This window comes from Culex quinquefasciatus, chromosome 3 (assembly GCF_015732765.1).
Source record: "Culex quinquefasciatus strain JHB chromosome 3, VPISU_Cqui_1.0_pri_paternal, whole genome shotgun sequence".
Lineage (NCBI taxonomy): Eukaryota > Metazoa > Arthropoda > Insecta > Diptera > Culicidae > Culex > Culex quinquefasciatus.
Genome location: NC_051863.1, coordinates 156,980,408 through 156,996,152, shown reverse-complemented (window position 1 = coordinate 156,996,152; position 15,745 = coordinate 156,980,408). Strand labels below are relative to the sequence as shown.

General features: G+C 35.8%; 1 protein-coding gene and 1 pseudogene across 1 annotated transcript in view; both read right to left on the bottom strand.

Annotated features, from left to right (window-relative positions):
- LOC6036302 (probable multidrug resistance-associated protein lethal(2)03659) overlaps positions 1-12,474 on the bottom strand; it is a 33,466-nt gene extending 20,992 nt beyond the window's left edge. Inside the window, exon 1 of the mRNA XM_038260351.1 lies at positions 11,888-12,474. The gene's annotated coding sequence lies outside the window, so the exon portion shown is untranslated. The remainder of the gene's footprint in view (positions 1-11,887) is intronic.
- A 249-nt stretch (positions 12,475-12,723) lies between these two features.
- LOC119769312 lies at positions 12,724-14,561 on the bottom strand (annotated as a pseudogene).
- Positions 14,562-15,745: the final 1,184 nt, after the last annotated feature.

Below are 15,745 nucleotides of genomic sequence, written 5' to 3'. Positions count from 1 at the left end.
TACACATTTACAGTTTGCTTTTACACATTTGCATGAAACTTTTGAGTTCAACCAGGATAACACACTTCGTGTAACCATAGTAATATGTATAATACTGATTCTCAGTGTTTGTTTTCTGAACTTCAGGGTTGTTACGGGAGAGTCGAAAAAATCCGCGCCGACCTACAATCCAAAACCGCGCGAAATCCACGCCATATAAAAAAATATCGCGACCAACATTTAAAAAAAATATTTTTGAATGAAGAAAAACTAATTTAGAAAGTATTTGATTAAACAAACTCGTTTTATGTTTAAAGGCTCCAAAAGAATGAAAGCAATAAATCCATTTAAAAAAAATCGTCAAGAGACGGTCAAGGCAAGGGTCATGAAAAAAATCTTTAAAATAGAAAATACAATATTTAATACCTAAAACAATTACTTCCAAAATATAACCTCAAAATTAAATCAAAATCTAAAATTATAATATGATAAAATTTTAAATTTCGAAAGTCTAAATATTCAAAATCTAAGAATTTTTATACAGTTTGTAATTCAACATTCTCGCTTAACTTTCACTCCGAAAGAAAGTAAATTTCTGATATTTAAAATAATGTCTTCTAATAATTTCTAATGTTTTCTTAGATTTTCTCTTACATGAAAACTTCAAAAATTGTGGAATTCAAGAATTTATGAATTTAAGAACTAAGAATTCAAAAATAAAAACATTTAAGAATTTAAGAATTGAAGAATTGAAGAATTGAAGAATTTAAGAATTTAAGAATTTAAGAATTTAAGAATTTAAGAATTTAAGAATTTAAGAATTTAAGAATTTAAGAATTTAAGAATTTAAGAATTTAAGAATTTAAGAATTTAAGAATTTAAAAATTTAAGAATTTAAGAATTTAAGAATTTAAGAATTTAAGAATTTAAGAATTTAAGAATTTAAGAATTTAAGAATTTAAGAATTTAAGAATTTAAGAATTTAAGAATTTAAGAATTTAAGAATTTAAGAATTTAAGAATTTAAGAATTTAAGAATTTAAGAATTTAAGAATTTAAGAATTTAAGAATTTAAGAATTTAAGAATTTAAGAATTTAAGAATTTAAGAATTTAAGAATTTAAGAATTTAAGAATTTAAGAATTTAAGAATTTAAGAATTTAAGAATTTAAGAATTTAAGAATTTAAGAATTTAAGAATTTAAGAATTTAAGAATTTAAGAATTTAAGAATTTAAGAATTTAAGAATTTAAGAATTTAAGAATTTAAGAATTTAAGAATTTAAGAATTTAAGAATTTAAGAATTTAAGAATTTAAGAATTTAAGAATTTAAGAATTTAAGAATTTAAGAATTTAAGAATTTAAGAATTTAAGAATTTAAGAATTTAAAATTTAAGAATTTAAGAATTTAAGAATTTAAGAATTTAAGAATTTAAGAATTTAAGAATTTAAGAATTTAAGAATTTAAGAATTTAAGAATTTAAGAATTTAAGAATTTAAGAATTTAAGAATTTAAGAATTTAAGAATTTAAGAATTTAAAAGTTTTAGAATTTAAAAATTTAAAATTTATGAATTTAAGAATTTAGGTTTTTGAATTTAAGAATTTAAAAGTTTTAGAATTAATAAGCTTCAGAATACTAAAATTATTTTAGATTTGAGATATTTTCTCTATATTGCTTTGAATTTGATTTTTTTTTAGTTTTTAAATTTTGACTTTTTAATTTTAATTTTTGTTAAAATCTTTAAATTTTTGATTACCAAAAATTTTGGTATTTCGAATTTCCGATTGCTAAAATTTTGAATTTCGAAATTTCAGATTTTTAAAATTACGATTTTAGAAATTTCGAAAAAAAATTAATATGTATTTTGAGTTTTTTGTGTTATAATAAAAACTATTGAATCATTTTTTTTAAATTTTTGAATTTCTAAAGCTTTGAATTTTTAATAATCTGATCTTTTTATTTTCGCCAAGAATGTTTAAATTTAGAAAAAAATCGATTAAATTCCATTCGAAAGTGGAGGCCAGCTTCTGTCACCAGAACAAGCCCCAATAATAGTTTTTGTTACACATTCTAATGTCTTTATCTTCGGGAAAAGTTTGTAATATTTGATTTACAAAATTAAAAATTGAGTAAATCCAGTATAAAATTAAAAATAAGAAAATAAAAACAAACATTTTCAGAAGAAAATTCAATTAATAAAAGTTATGAAATTCTTGCACTCAAAGGAAAAAAACAAATTATTCCTGATAATATTTTTCTTAATAACTCGAAAGTAATTCTATCTCTCTCAATTAGTTTATTTATCAAAATTGCCATCCGCGCGAAATCCGCGCCTGGGCAAAATTAGCCAGCAAATCCGCGCCAGATCCGCGCGATCCGCGCCGTCCGTAACAACCCTGGAACTTCCAAGATGGCGTCTTCTTCGCTACCCCCTGGTTTTGTCGACCAAAAGAAAAAAAGCAAAAAAAGTTGAACAGAAAATTACTTTTTTCGATATGAATTTTCAGCCAATATTGGGATTGAATCTACAAAAATATGATAGAATTTGCCATCAGCAACAAAATTCACGTGTTTTTCAGGAACTTATCGTTTAAATTGCGGAAAATTTGAAAATCAAAACCCCAAACAATGATTTGTTATGGGTTACCATTTGACAGCTAGTGCTTTTGTTGTGGGCCCTCATTTGACAACCGTGCTAATGTCGACTGTTGACAGTTTGCTTTGATCGGAATAGGGTTGCCATCCCCCCGACAAAAATGGAGCAAAAGCTTCAAGTGCACCATGCTGACATCAATCTCATGATGCATCGTCGCGTGTCGATTCAATCGGCACGCATTAATCACGACCAATTGATACAAAACGTCCTCAAGTCGCATCAGCTGAGAAGCTAGAATTGATAATCAGCGCACAAAGTGGAACAACGCCGTCGACCCAAACAGACATTCCAGCGAATCCAGCTCATCGCTGCTGGTTGGCATATTCTTTAGTCAAGGCTATCGGAGTGGATTTTTTCAACGTTTGAGGAAATCGTCACTTTCAATTAAAACAAAACTATAAATTTTATTACTCAATCGCGCTCTAGTGACCGACAATTTAAAAAAAATCTAAGTCGGTCAGTTCCGGATTGGACTAGACTAAGCCGACTTCCTGTACTGAAGCTTCTTCACACGCACTCTTGGCAATTGGCGATGCCCTGACAAACCGTTCCGGTTCGTTACCCAGAGTGCGATCGACTTACTTCTTAGTCTGGGGGAGTTTTTTTTTGCTAAGGTTAAAATATGTTTTCACTAATTGACTGGTAAATTGTTCCGTTCTGATTTTAACACGAGAATTTAGTGCTCAAACTTAATTATTATAGAATTTTAAATTTGTCAAAAAAGTAGAAAATGACAAACTTAAATGATCAGAAATCGTTAACTCATTGCCCAACAAATCTTTGCAGATTGAAGCGCGCAACCATTCGTGAGCGAACACGACTCGCTAGCTGCCAGCGACTTGGTCAATTGCTCTACACAGCGATACCTACTCCGTTCGTCGACCAGAGTCACAAACAAATATGCTCAGAGAGGAAAAAATCTAACAAAAAACCAGCGCGGTGTTCTTTTGGCCTGCTGTCAATTGTGTTTTTGATTGTGTCTTATAAACAAAATTGCAAAACATTTTAGATTGCATTGATTTTAAGCAGTTGAATAAATGATTAAAACAAATCCAATCGCGGACTATTTTCAGTCAGCTTTGAGCGACATAGCGCAATCGATCTCTCTGACCCATTCGCTGTACTACCCGATTGGAATGAGAGGGAGAGCCAAAGAGAGAGTGTTCAGTAGCGATTGGTGCGGAAGTGACAAACGGTAGGAATACATCAGAACAGTTTAGCGTCGCCTGAGATTTAAGCTTTTGAATGAATGAGTTTTTTTTTGAGTGGAGCTCTTTATGTAAATTCAATGGTTATCTGGACATAGATGACCTCTTACTTCGGGTCTGCCCGTGACGGCTGATCGAGCTCCGGTACCGTCAGACTCAACCAGAAACTAAAAATCCTTGCTCTTGACATTCTCTACCACGCAAGTGAGGCCTAATCGGAGGTGCAACGCATAGTCCGTTAATCAGTTTTTCTTCTTCTTCTGTCTTCTATCAGTAACAATTGGGTTAACACGTGTTCCCCAAGAAGCGATGACCCCACTTATCATATCGGCTCCTGAATTACAGAACAGAACAAGAAGTAAATCGATCCAGCGCTTCCCACCGTAAGTCGAATCCTGTCGAGTCGAGTTATATTGAGGTGCTGTATTCCGTGCATCATGTTACAAGTTTTACTTTTGTTGTGGTTCTATACCGGTTGGACGACCCATGATTTTTTACGCCTTGATAAGCGTTTTTTTTTGGCGTGAGAAGCCCCACAATGCTGACGGTTTGTGTTTATGCTTTGAAAAAGAACGGTTCCAGTTGTGGTCTGCGATACGATAAATAATGCAAGGGTGGCACTTTGAAGAATAGTTTATGCAAAGTCATCATGCGTCATCAGATGTGAATTGTTGCTTCGGAAAACTCAACAGGGAACTTCGTGAACATAGCTCCCACATAAAATGAGATTGAACATCGAATGATTCTTTGAATTCGAATATCGCCCTTATCTCGTGCTAGTATATTTTATCGCTATTTTAAAAGTGGCTTTAATAAACAGGAATTAATTCTCACGTGCTAGGCGAAGAACTACGGCACTTGAGCGCGTTGAGCAAATAAACAACTTGCTTTGAAAACTTAAGTTTTCTCCAACATCGCGAGTAACTGCAAATTCTGAGTTCAAAGGGCAGTAGTATTTGTTAATTAAGAATGTTTCATTTCCGGCCCGAAACTCACTCACAAGTCAAGATTGATCTAGTATCGTATCACGGCGTGCTTTCTGGGCAACCTTACGGAGAAAAAAATAGTAATTGCTACATTCAAATGTGTCTTATAGGAAATTTTCTCAGCTTTCCGACCGAAATGATTCATCGAGAAATTTCTGAGATATCTATTTTTGTTTTAAATTTTAAATTTTTAATTTTTTTTTTAAATTTTTAAATTCCTTTATTATTTAAATATTGGAAACTTTTTATTAACAGTTTGAGAAACTTGTCAAATGATGTGTTTTATGTGACATTGACTCATAAAAATGTGCAAATAAGACAAGAAACAACTTTGTAAAAGGTTGCAAAACACTAAACATTTTTAAAATTTTTATTAGCCGAGTTTTGAATATGTGAGATTTATTCAGAAATGACAATTATAAAACCGTATCAAAATGTATTACAGTCGACTCTCTGGTTGTCAATATCGAGGAAGAGAAGCATCAGTTTATAGAACGATGCAAAATGAAGACTCGATTGAAATTGGTTGTTTCTTGCCAACCAGCTATGGGAGAGAATCATGGCAACGTCCAGCAAACAAAAACAAAGAAATGTCAAACACCCTTCAAAGCTTCGTTTCTCAAAGAAAAATGTCTATGCAAGCCATGAGAAAATGAAATTATTGACAACCGGAATATATTTTTAGAGCAAATAGAATCCAACGGACCGTCAAGGAAGAGATCCTTCAAGCAAGAGAAAATATCGAGGAATAAAGCAAATCGAAGTATGCAGTTTGAAGGGACTGAAGAATTCATCGATAGATGGAGCAATATTGATATCGAGAAGATCGACAGCCAGAGAGTCGACTGTATTAAAAGAATAAATAGGTTATTACATAACTTTGTTGTACAAACATCACTCGTCTGCTCAGATTTAGCTTGAATTTAGCTGACAAACCCGATTTTTTTTGCAAGTTTGAGATTGATAAGGGTATTTGATTTTTATGAATAAATATCATATTTCCTTAACCAAATATTTACCAGTTGCATGGATACAAAAAAATGTTTTATACTCGAAATTGAGCTACAAACTGCTGTTGCAAGCTTCAGGAGAAATACTTTTCATAAGTAAGAATTTTGTTTGGTTTTCTTGTATGAAATGATCAAGGAATCAACTTTAGCATAAGCATAAGCATAAGCATAGGTGCCCACCCGCAGTTGCTACTCCGTTATTGACCAGGACCTCCAGAAGTTACATCCACGAGCCGTGGAAGATAAGTGGGAGCTATCTTTCCTCGCTTCGCAACTTCTCAAAGGCCCCTATCATGCTGATCAATACCGGCGCCGGCCACGACCAGTGGTAGGGTCACGGGGAAGTGGATGGGAATGTTAGTCCGATACTTGAGTGATAGAGACCGCCCAATCGACTGCTTCTCCGACAAAGTATCACATGAGTTTTGAGGGGGTTAGTAGATGGGTATGAGGTCAAGATTCACGAGTGGCAGTGATGTGACCATGAGCATTTTGTTTATCGGTTGAAATTTTAAATCTTAGGCAGCCGGCTGCGGAAAGATAAATAATTGATTATTTAAAAAGTTTGTTTTAATCGAACGCGTGCCAACCGAGCGGTAGTGCTATGGGCTGGACTTATCAGTATATTTTTACTGTTGGTACAATTAAGATATCGCGAGCAAATGTCAAAAATAGTAGATGAGTTAATACTAAAGCTGCCAGTTGGAATAAATTATTACGATCAACGAATATAAACGAAAAGAAAACAGGTCACCACGTAACCGATTGTAATGAAATTAAAACAATAACTTAAACGAACTTAACCGGCGGCGTGCCTTCCTATCAACGATGATAAAAGAAGGACTTATAAATTTAAAATATAAAAAGACTCCAAAAAATACGTTGCATAGTAACCGCGAAGTCCCGCAACTCACAATCGAATCCGAAAGATAGCTATATATAATTTTAAATATAGTATTAATTCGACCGCGATTCTCCAGAAATTCTTCGTCGGCGTGCCTTCCGATCAACGGTGATGTAAGAAGGGCTTTATTCATTAAAATGATTTTATATCATAAGCCTTAAAACATATTCGTCGGCGTGCCTTCCGATCATCGATGATATAGAAAGGACTTAATCCAGCAATACGACTTGCTTGTCTCGAAAAAAGAATTCAGATCGTTTCTATCGAAAACTATGTAAAGAGAACAAAAATAAACTCATTGGCCAACGAACGCGCGAACTAAAAATAAAGAAAAAAGAAGAAGAAGAAGAAGAAGAAGACCAATCACCCCATGCACACAAACAACGACACAAAAGAGATGAAAACAACACGAATCAGAAGAAATCCAATCACCCCATGCACTCGAACAGCGACATAAAAGAGACGGAAAATAACACAAAAAACAGGACTGAGCGTCCACACAGGCACCGCACTACTCAGGAGGGTTCGAGGATTTATACAAAAAAAAGTGTCAAATGATCAAGGAATCAACTTTATTATAAAAGTCTTGTAAATCTTATCTTTTTAAAATATTTTACAAATACTTTGACTTTTGTTCAACTAGTTTGGAATGGAAGTTTCTGTTTGATTTTTTTTTGTTAAACCATAAAAAAGTTTTACTCCTACTTTTAAATGCATTTTCAACAGAAAAAACATTTTATTTTTTTTCTTTATTTTCTTTATTTTTTTATCTGGTAGAAACTTTTGTGTTGCCTTTGGTATGCCCAAAGAAGCCATTTTGCATCGTTAGTTTGTCCATACAAAAATGATGCATAAAAATTAAAAAATCTGTATCTTTTGAAGGAATTTTTTGATCGATTTGGTGTCTTCAGCAAAGTTATAGGTATGGACATTAGGGTTGCTCGACATGATCGATTTTACAGAAAACCCGGCTTTCCGCAAAGCGATTCAAATTTGTATGGGAAAACCCTCTTTTTTACATATATTGATTTTTAAAATTTTCATTTTTCACTCAATTTAAAAACTAACACCGTAGAAGTATAGTCCTCAATGTCCTCTAAAACTTTCCCGAAGAAAGTATGGTCCTATCTTGCTACTGGAAAAAGATACAGAGTTTTGCCTTCCTCACCTCACTGAGGCAAGGCTATAAAATCACTCGAAAATTGAACTTCTTAAATATACCTTCTAGATATACCTTCACGTATACATATCGACTCAGAATCAAATTCTGAACAAATGTCTGTGGGGATGTGTGTAGACATGATTTTTTTTTTCCACATGATTTACTCAGAACTGGCTGAACCGATTTTGGCCGGGTCAGCCTCATTCGGTTCGTTTTGGGGTCCCATAAGACCCTATTAAAATTTATTCTGTTTAGTAAAGTATTTTAAAAGTTATGCTAAGAAAAGGATATTTGTATCTACAAAAAGGGTGATTTTTTGCATAACCTCAAAAGGCCGGGTCTTTTTGTTTACGTGCGAGAGTCGCGCCAGATGCGAAACGCCCGGTTGCCATATTGCTTCAAATGAAAGTCTGCATGTTTTCTGGAAAAGTCTGTATCAGGTATATATTTTTTTCATGAACTTATTTTCATTATTACTTTGTAAATGTGAGGAAGGCATTACCCGCCTAATGGTGGATTAAGAAACTTTTTTTTTTTAAAAAGGCATTTCAAAATAAGTGCTGAAAATTATATTTCTTGCCAACACTGCCAGTACTTCGGTAGATATTTCGAAATCTTATTTTTTAACGTAATAAGGAAGCAACCTAGCAAAATGGTGTCTTATGAAAAGTTGTTGTATATGAATGTGGCTTTTATTTAAAATTATTGACATGCAGGGTGACACACCTACAGGGTGTCAACCCAGCTCTAACTTCTACTGGTAACCTTTTAAAGCGTTAATAATTTTAAATAAAAGCCACAACCCTTGAATGCCCGCCAAAAATCATTTTTGTTACACTCTAATACACATACACTAAACTGAAAAATGATAAAATTTGCAAAAAAAGACACTATTTTATTTTATTTTTTTATTTTCTCTGATATGTTTTAGGAGACATCAAATGTCAACTTTTCAGAAATTTACAGAACCGGCGAAAAATCTTTGACCGAGTTATGATTTTTTGAATCAATACAGGAGCAACTCTCTACGAAATCGGCCGATTTCGACCATTTTTATTTTTTTGTATTTTTTTATTTGACTCAAACTTTGTGGGGGCCTTCCCCATGACCAAATATGCTATTTTGTGTCATTGGTTCACCGATACAAGTCTCCATACAATTTTGGCAGCTGTCCATACAAAAATGGTATGTAAATATTCAAACAGCTGTAACTTTTGAGTGAATTTTCTAAACAATTTGGTGTCTTCGGCAAAGTTGTAGGTATTGTTGAGGACTTTTGAGAAAAAAATAGGTACACGGAAAAAAAAATTGCAGATTTTTTTATCAACTTTTTTTTCACTAAAACTCAATTTCCCAAAATACGTATTTTTTGATTTTCGAGATTTTTTGATATGTTTTAGGGGACAAAAATCCGCAACTTTTGAGCCATAGAGAAACATGGTCAAAAAATCTGCCGCCGAGTTATGAATTTTTGAAAAAATAGTGATTTTTGGAAAAAATCGAAGTTTTATGCAAAAACAAGTTTGACATTACTTTTTAATGCAAAATTGAATTTGCAATCGAAAAGTACTTTACAGATTTTTTGATAAAGGGCTCCGTTTTCAAGATATAGCCACCGAAAGTTTGATTTTAGCGAAATATTTGCAGTTTTTTCAATTTTTAAAGATAGTGACCATTAGTGACCATTTCTAAAAATATTTTTTTTGTAAAGTTCAGAAAATTTGCTATAAAATTGTCTAAGAGACATTGAAGATTGGACCTCGGGTTGCTGAGATAGAGCCGCTTTAAGAAAAAGAAACACGAAAAATGAAGTTTTCTAAGTCTCACCAAAACAACCCACCTTTTTCTAATGACGATATCTCAGCAATTAATGGTCCGATTTTCAATGTTAATACATGAAACATTCATGAAATTTTCCGATCTTTTCGAAAAAAATATTTAGAAAAATTTTAAATCAAGACTAACATTTTAAAAGGGCCAAATATTGAATATTACGCTCATAGGGAAGGCTCCCACAAAGTTTGAGCCAAATCAAAAAATACAAATAAAATCCATTTCCGGTTTTGGTAGAGAATTGCTCACAGATTTTTTCGAAAAATCGAATTACTCGTCGCAAAATTTTTCAACTTCATTTTTAGATGCAATCAAAAAGTACTTTGGTAAAATTTTGATAAAGTGCACCGTTTTCAATTTATAGTCATTACTTGAGGTAACTTTTTTTTTGAAAATAGTTAAAGTTATTAATTTTTTTAATTAGTACCCATGTTCGCCCAATTTTGAAAAAAATATTTTTGAAAAGCTGAGAAAACTCTCTTTATTTTGCTTTTTTGACTTTTGTTGCTACGACCCTCAGTTGCTGAGATATTGCCATGCAAAGATCTTAAAACAGGAAAACTGATGTTTTCTAAGTTTCACCCAAACAACCCACCATTTTCTAATGTCGATATCTCAGCAACTAATGGTCCGATATACAATGTTAAAATATGAAACATTCGTGAAATTTTTAGATTTTTTCGAAAACAATATTTAAAAAATCAAGACGAACATTTCAAAATTTCGTAATATTTAGATATTTTAGTTTTGAATAAAAAAAAATGTGAAATATTGTTCTGGAAATTTCAGAAAAATTTGCAATTGATATCTCCTAAAATAAAAATCAGAAAATAAAAAAAATAACAGTTGTGTTGTTTTGCAAATCAAGTTTTAGTGACAAAAAGTGAAATTAAAAATCACCTTTTTTTAACCGTGTATCATTTTTTTCAGTATAGTCCTTATCCAAACCTACAACTTTGCCGAAGACACCAAATCAGTCAAAAATCCTTCAAGATATACAGATTTTAGAATTTTCATATATCATTTTTATATGGACAGCTGCCAAATTTGTATGGGAAATTATATGGACAAATAAATGATGCAAAATGGCTTCTTTGGGCATACCGAAGGTACCAAAAAAGTTCAGCTGGGTAAAAAATACCAAAAACAAAAATCGTATGACCGAAATCTCAGAGAATTGCTCTGGTGCTGAAAAAATCTTCATTTTTTTTTTGCAATTTGGGAGAACACCCATTAAAAAGGTTGTTTTCAGTGATCCGTTTGTTTTCCCGTTTCAATCTTATTCGCCGTCAAGATAGGTGGCAAACTACGGTCATTTTTTCTAAGTTCTTCGTTTGATATCTTAGACGCTATTGGTCTGATTTTGAATGTCACTAAGTGAATCTTTGATGAAAAATTATATCATTTTTAAACTTTGTAGGAGAACATTCAGGCTAAAACAAAATGTTTGACCCATTTTTTTGTTTATTTTTTTTAAAATCATGATGTCTTTGACAACATATAAAATAATTCAAACTTGTGGCCGTACATTAGCCCCATCGATACTTATTTGAAAATTTTAGAGCCCTGTAAGGACTCTTATCCTACTCATGCTGCTCTAAATCAATCTTCAAAAAAAAAAAAAAATATTTTGATATTATGTCAAAGGGCTAACCTTCAATATCAAAAAACGAGCTTATGAACAGCTGACCTACATACAATGTAGGGAAGTAAACAATCATTAAATCACAAAATCCATCAACGATTGAAACTTCTACTATGACAAATTACACAATGCCATGTGATATTGCTCCCCCAGCTCCAGCTTCTACTTGTGGGGTTATTATTTTGTACCCAAACAAAAACGACGATTACAGCTTGGTATTGCCGCCCGGTCGTCGTTTTTCCTCTATCTGTAAACCACATCAGACAGAATGCATGCACTCTTCTACCACACGATAGTGTGCCATCCTCGTCGTCGTCGTCGTCGTCTTCGTTGGTTGTAGTGAACCATTATTACGAAATACTTGCGACTACGTTGAAGAGCTGCAATTTCCGCTCTGCTTATGACTAATTTCACATTTCTCTGTGCTTTGAACTGAGACTTGTGTGTCTCGCGAAAGGGTTTTCAAGGAATAAAATTAGGTATTGTCGGACTTTGTCCACCTACCTGTGATGCCAATGGGGGGATGGCCACGTTCCTCAAGGTTTGGATTAAACTTCTGCTGGTTGAATTTCTTTCTTCTGTATTGTCCGCCTAATCCATCCACAAGTCGCGGTCACTCCGCAACTGTTGAGTTGTACAAACTAACCGGTTCCGCCTCAATTCCAGGAATTCAAATCTCTTCAAAATTTCCTTCTCGAACAAATGCTCGACCTTGAACTCTCTACGATAAAACAAGCGGCCGGCGTCACTCTCCTCGTGGTCAACGTCACGGGGACCACACCGCACACTGTCTGCCTATCCCTATTGTGTCCTCAACACACAGGAACACCGGCACCCGGTTCCCAAACTTGCAACGCAAACACAGAACACACCGCCTTCGTCACAAGCTGCACACTATCAAGTGGGGCCACATCGTGGGGATGCGTGGATTGAAGTGCCACAAACAGGGGGGGAGAAGAGGAGCACGAGCCGCGAAGAAGAGAATCTACCCGAAACGGAACAGCGGCAAAATACACGCCGAACGGACGAGAGCGTAAAGAGAGGAACCGGCTTGGCCAACGCGCGAACTGATACTGAACCGGACTGCAGTGAAGAAGGCTGAAGTTTGTTTTGATCTGGCACTGCTGCTGAGCTGACAGCTGCGGATGAACGCGATGAACTCTGTGCACGTTTATGTGAGAAAGGTATAGTCGTCGTATTGGATTTAGTCTTTAAAAAAATCAAATTATTCGCACTACAGCATTCGCAGGTCCCTGCAATGGCGGCCATCTTTTTGTAACCAAAGCTTCTGACGCATACGGGAACATAAAGAAGACAACAACAACAACACTTCTGTCAAATTGTATCAACAAACCAAACAGCGTGTATTGATCTACTATTTTCCGGCTCGTGATCTATACCACGACGGACATTCGGTGTTAGCCCAACACACCATTCTATAACATTTGCTCTCTGATTACGCAAACAACAAACAACACAATAAGAATGATTTATTCGATTTAACATAAATAGAAGATCACTGCGAGTCGCTCGAGCTGGAGCTGGAACTGTCCGTGGACATGACCTCCACGTCATCCTGGCCACCAGCGCGGGTGTCTAGCGGAATCGATGTCCCACCACCCATAGTCAAGTGCAGCTCAACCGAAAGATGCCACGCGAACTGGTTCTGCGCCGAGACCGTAATCTCTCCGATGCCACCGAAACCCCCCGGAGTTATTTCCGAACCGCCAGCCGCCCCCGTTCGATTAATTTCGCCGGGATTGTTCTGGCTGGCCGGATTCTGGTGCCCGTTGATGGCGGAATTGCAGAGGAAGCCCAGCCGCATCTCTGTCCGTCGGGTATGGCCGGCGCTGGTCTCCCTGTTGCCACGTGAGTGGGGCGCAAATCGCGTTCGAGGCGATTTTCCGGTGCGCAAACTTAATCAGCTCGTCCGACAAAACCGGCCGCTTGGTGGCCTTCGCGAAGCTGGTAAGCGTTTGCCTCGCCTGGAAGATGGACGTTGCCAGAATGTATTCGGCTTCCTTCAGTTGCTTCTGCAGCTGGTTAATTTCCGGCCTGGTCTGCCGCCAACTGCAGCGTCGATTTCATCTCTTTGTCATTGGAAACAAGCAGCTCCACCAGCTGGGCATGGTCGGCGCTAAAAATCTTACAATATATTTTTTAAGCCGCGCTGCCTCAAACAATTTTACATTTGTCTCAACAAAAAAAATGGTTTTATCGCTTTGACGTTTCTAAATGTAAACAGTAGGCCGCCATCTACCACTACATCAGCAGCCGATTTCAGATAGGGGCTACTCACAAACACTTATGCATGGGCTAGTTTTCAGACAGGGGCTACTCACTAATACTAATGCAAGATTATGGTGATGGACGAGTAGAGTATCCCTTTACTCTGATACCACCCCCTCGAGCATTCGCGATCAAAAGCTCAAAAATTCCGACAGATGGCGCAAAGCATCGAAGAATGACGATTCAAATTTTCGCTGTTCGGTTACATAGGAATGCAAACTTAAAATTGAATTTACAGCTCATAGAACAACTTTTGAGAAAAAATTCAAGTAGTACGATTGTTAACTCTTTGCCCTCTATAAATTAACGCAATAAAAAAAATGAAAAAAAAAATAATTTTGAAAAAATAATATTGTTTAAAATGATAGAGCATCAAAAGTTAACAAAGTATCAGCTCGAATTTTTGCTCAAAAGTTGTTTTCAACGCTGGAATTTAACAAAACATAATTCGCATACATAACCTCAAAGGGTGGAAATTTCAATCGACATTCTTTGCTCTGTTCTGCTACTCAACACTAGGTGTCGCATGTCGTTTGACTCTTGAACGGCAATTGCCTTGGCGTTCTCGATTGTGAAATCCTACTCGAAACTAGGTGTTCAAAGGCTTGAGATTTTTGAGGCAGTTGCAAACCTTTTTTTACACCTTAGCTTCCATCCAACCCGGGATTCAAACTGAAGACCTTTGGATTGTTAGTCCAACCCAGAGAGACGACTCCTACACCTGGACTGATGTAACGACCTAACTTCTAGCACAGACAAACAGACGGGACACTCGAGCGCCGAACCATCGTCCTCCAAAAACGGTTATTTCAAATGCAATTTTGTTTCGGCATCCACTCACCCGGCGCAGATGACGCTGCTGTCGTGACAGCTCACCCGTCTCGGCCATGGTCTTTTGTCCCACTATTAATCTGGTAGGTCTGCTCAATTGCCTGCCGATGTCGAGGCTGCTGCTGAGGCGCCCGCTACTGCGGAGGAAGCCGGATCCTGTGGTGGAGTCATCTTTTTCGGAGCAACCTGCTTATTCTTCGTGGACTGCTGCTCAGATGCAGCCTCAGATTGCTGCTGCTGGTCGTCCTCTTAGCCTTTTGGCGATGTTGCACCACTCAATCTGGCATAGTTCAGTTTCTGTGGTTCTGTTTCGATGTAAATTTTGCGGCAGCGTTTTTGGAATCTTTGCGTTTTTGTTGTTTGGCGCAAGTTAACTGCGCCGTGGACATGTTCCACACAGATGTTTCCAAACGCCCATCGTGAGGATCAATTCCGGTAGATTTGAATTGGATTTTTCTATTTCTTCGGCCACTACTGGTGTTTTCGTGACCAGGGGTATCTTGTTGATGATGATATCAGGTGTTAGAGGTTTTGGAGGAGGAGGAATTTCGACAGAACTTGAAAGCAACGGGGACGACCAGTGGTTTGGCCTCTGTCGTTGCGGTTGTGGTGCGTCGTTGCTGGTGATTTGGCTCATGAGATTCTGCCATTGGAAACGGAACTGATCCATCTTCGGCCGTCGACATTGATTTTAATTTTTAGCATCGGATGACTGAGCAACAACAAAATTATTTCGATCAGCTGTTGATGTTACAGGGTTGTTACGGAAAAGTCGAAAAAATCCGCGCCAGATCCGCGCCGACCCCAAAACCCAATCCGCGCGAAATCCGCGCCATATAAAAAAAATCGGGACAAACATAGAAGAGAGTAACATAATGAATAAAATTTTAAACGAAAAAAGAATAATACAGAAAGCATTACTGATCCGTTGATCAGTTGTGGATTCATATCCCACCTGCACCAAGTGGAACCTTTTCTGCCATTTCTGAAACAATATTAGCATTTTTTGTAACACTTTAAATATCGTTGCTTTGAAAACAAATTCAGGAAAAAAATTTAAATTCAAAAATTTAAAAAATTTAAAAACCTAAAATAAGTTACCAAATTATAAAATCTAGGGATTTTGTACTTGATAATTCTCACCAAAATTTTACTGTGGAAAATCGAAACACGAAATTTATTTTATTTTCTTCTCTAAATTTCTCTAAACTAAAATATAACTCCGAAAATGATTCGAACTAA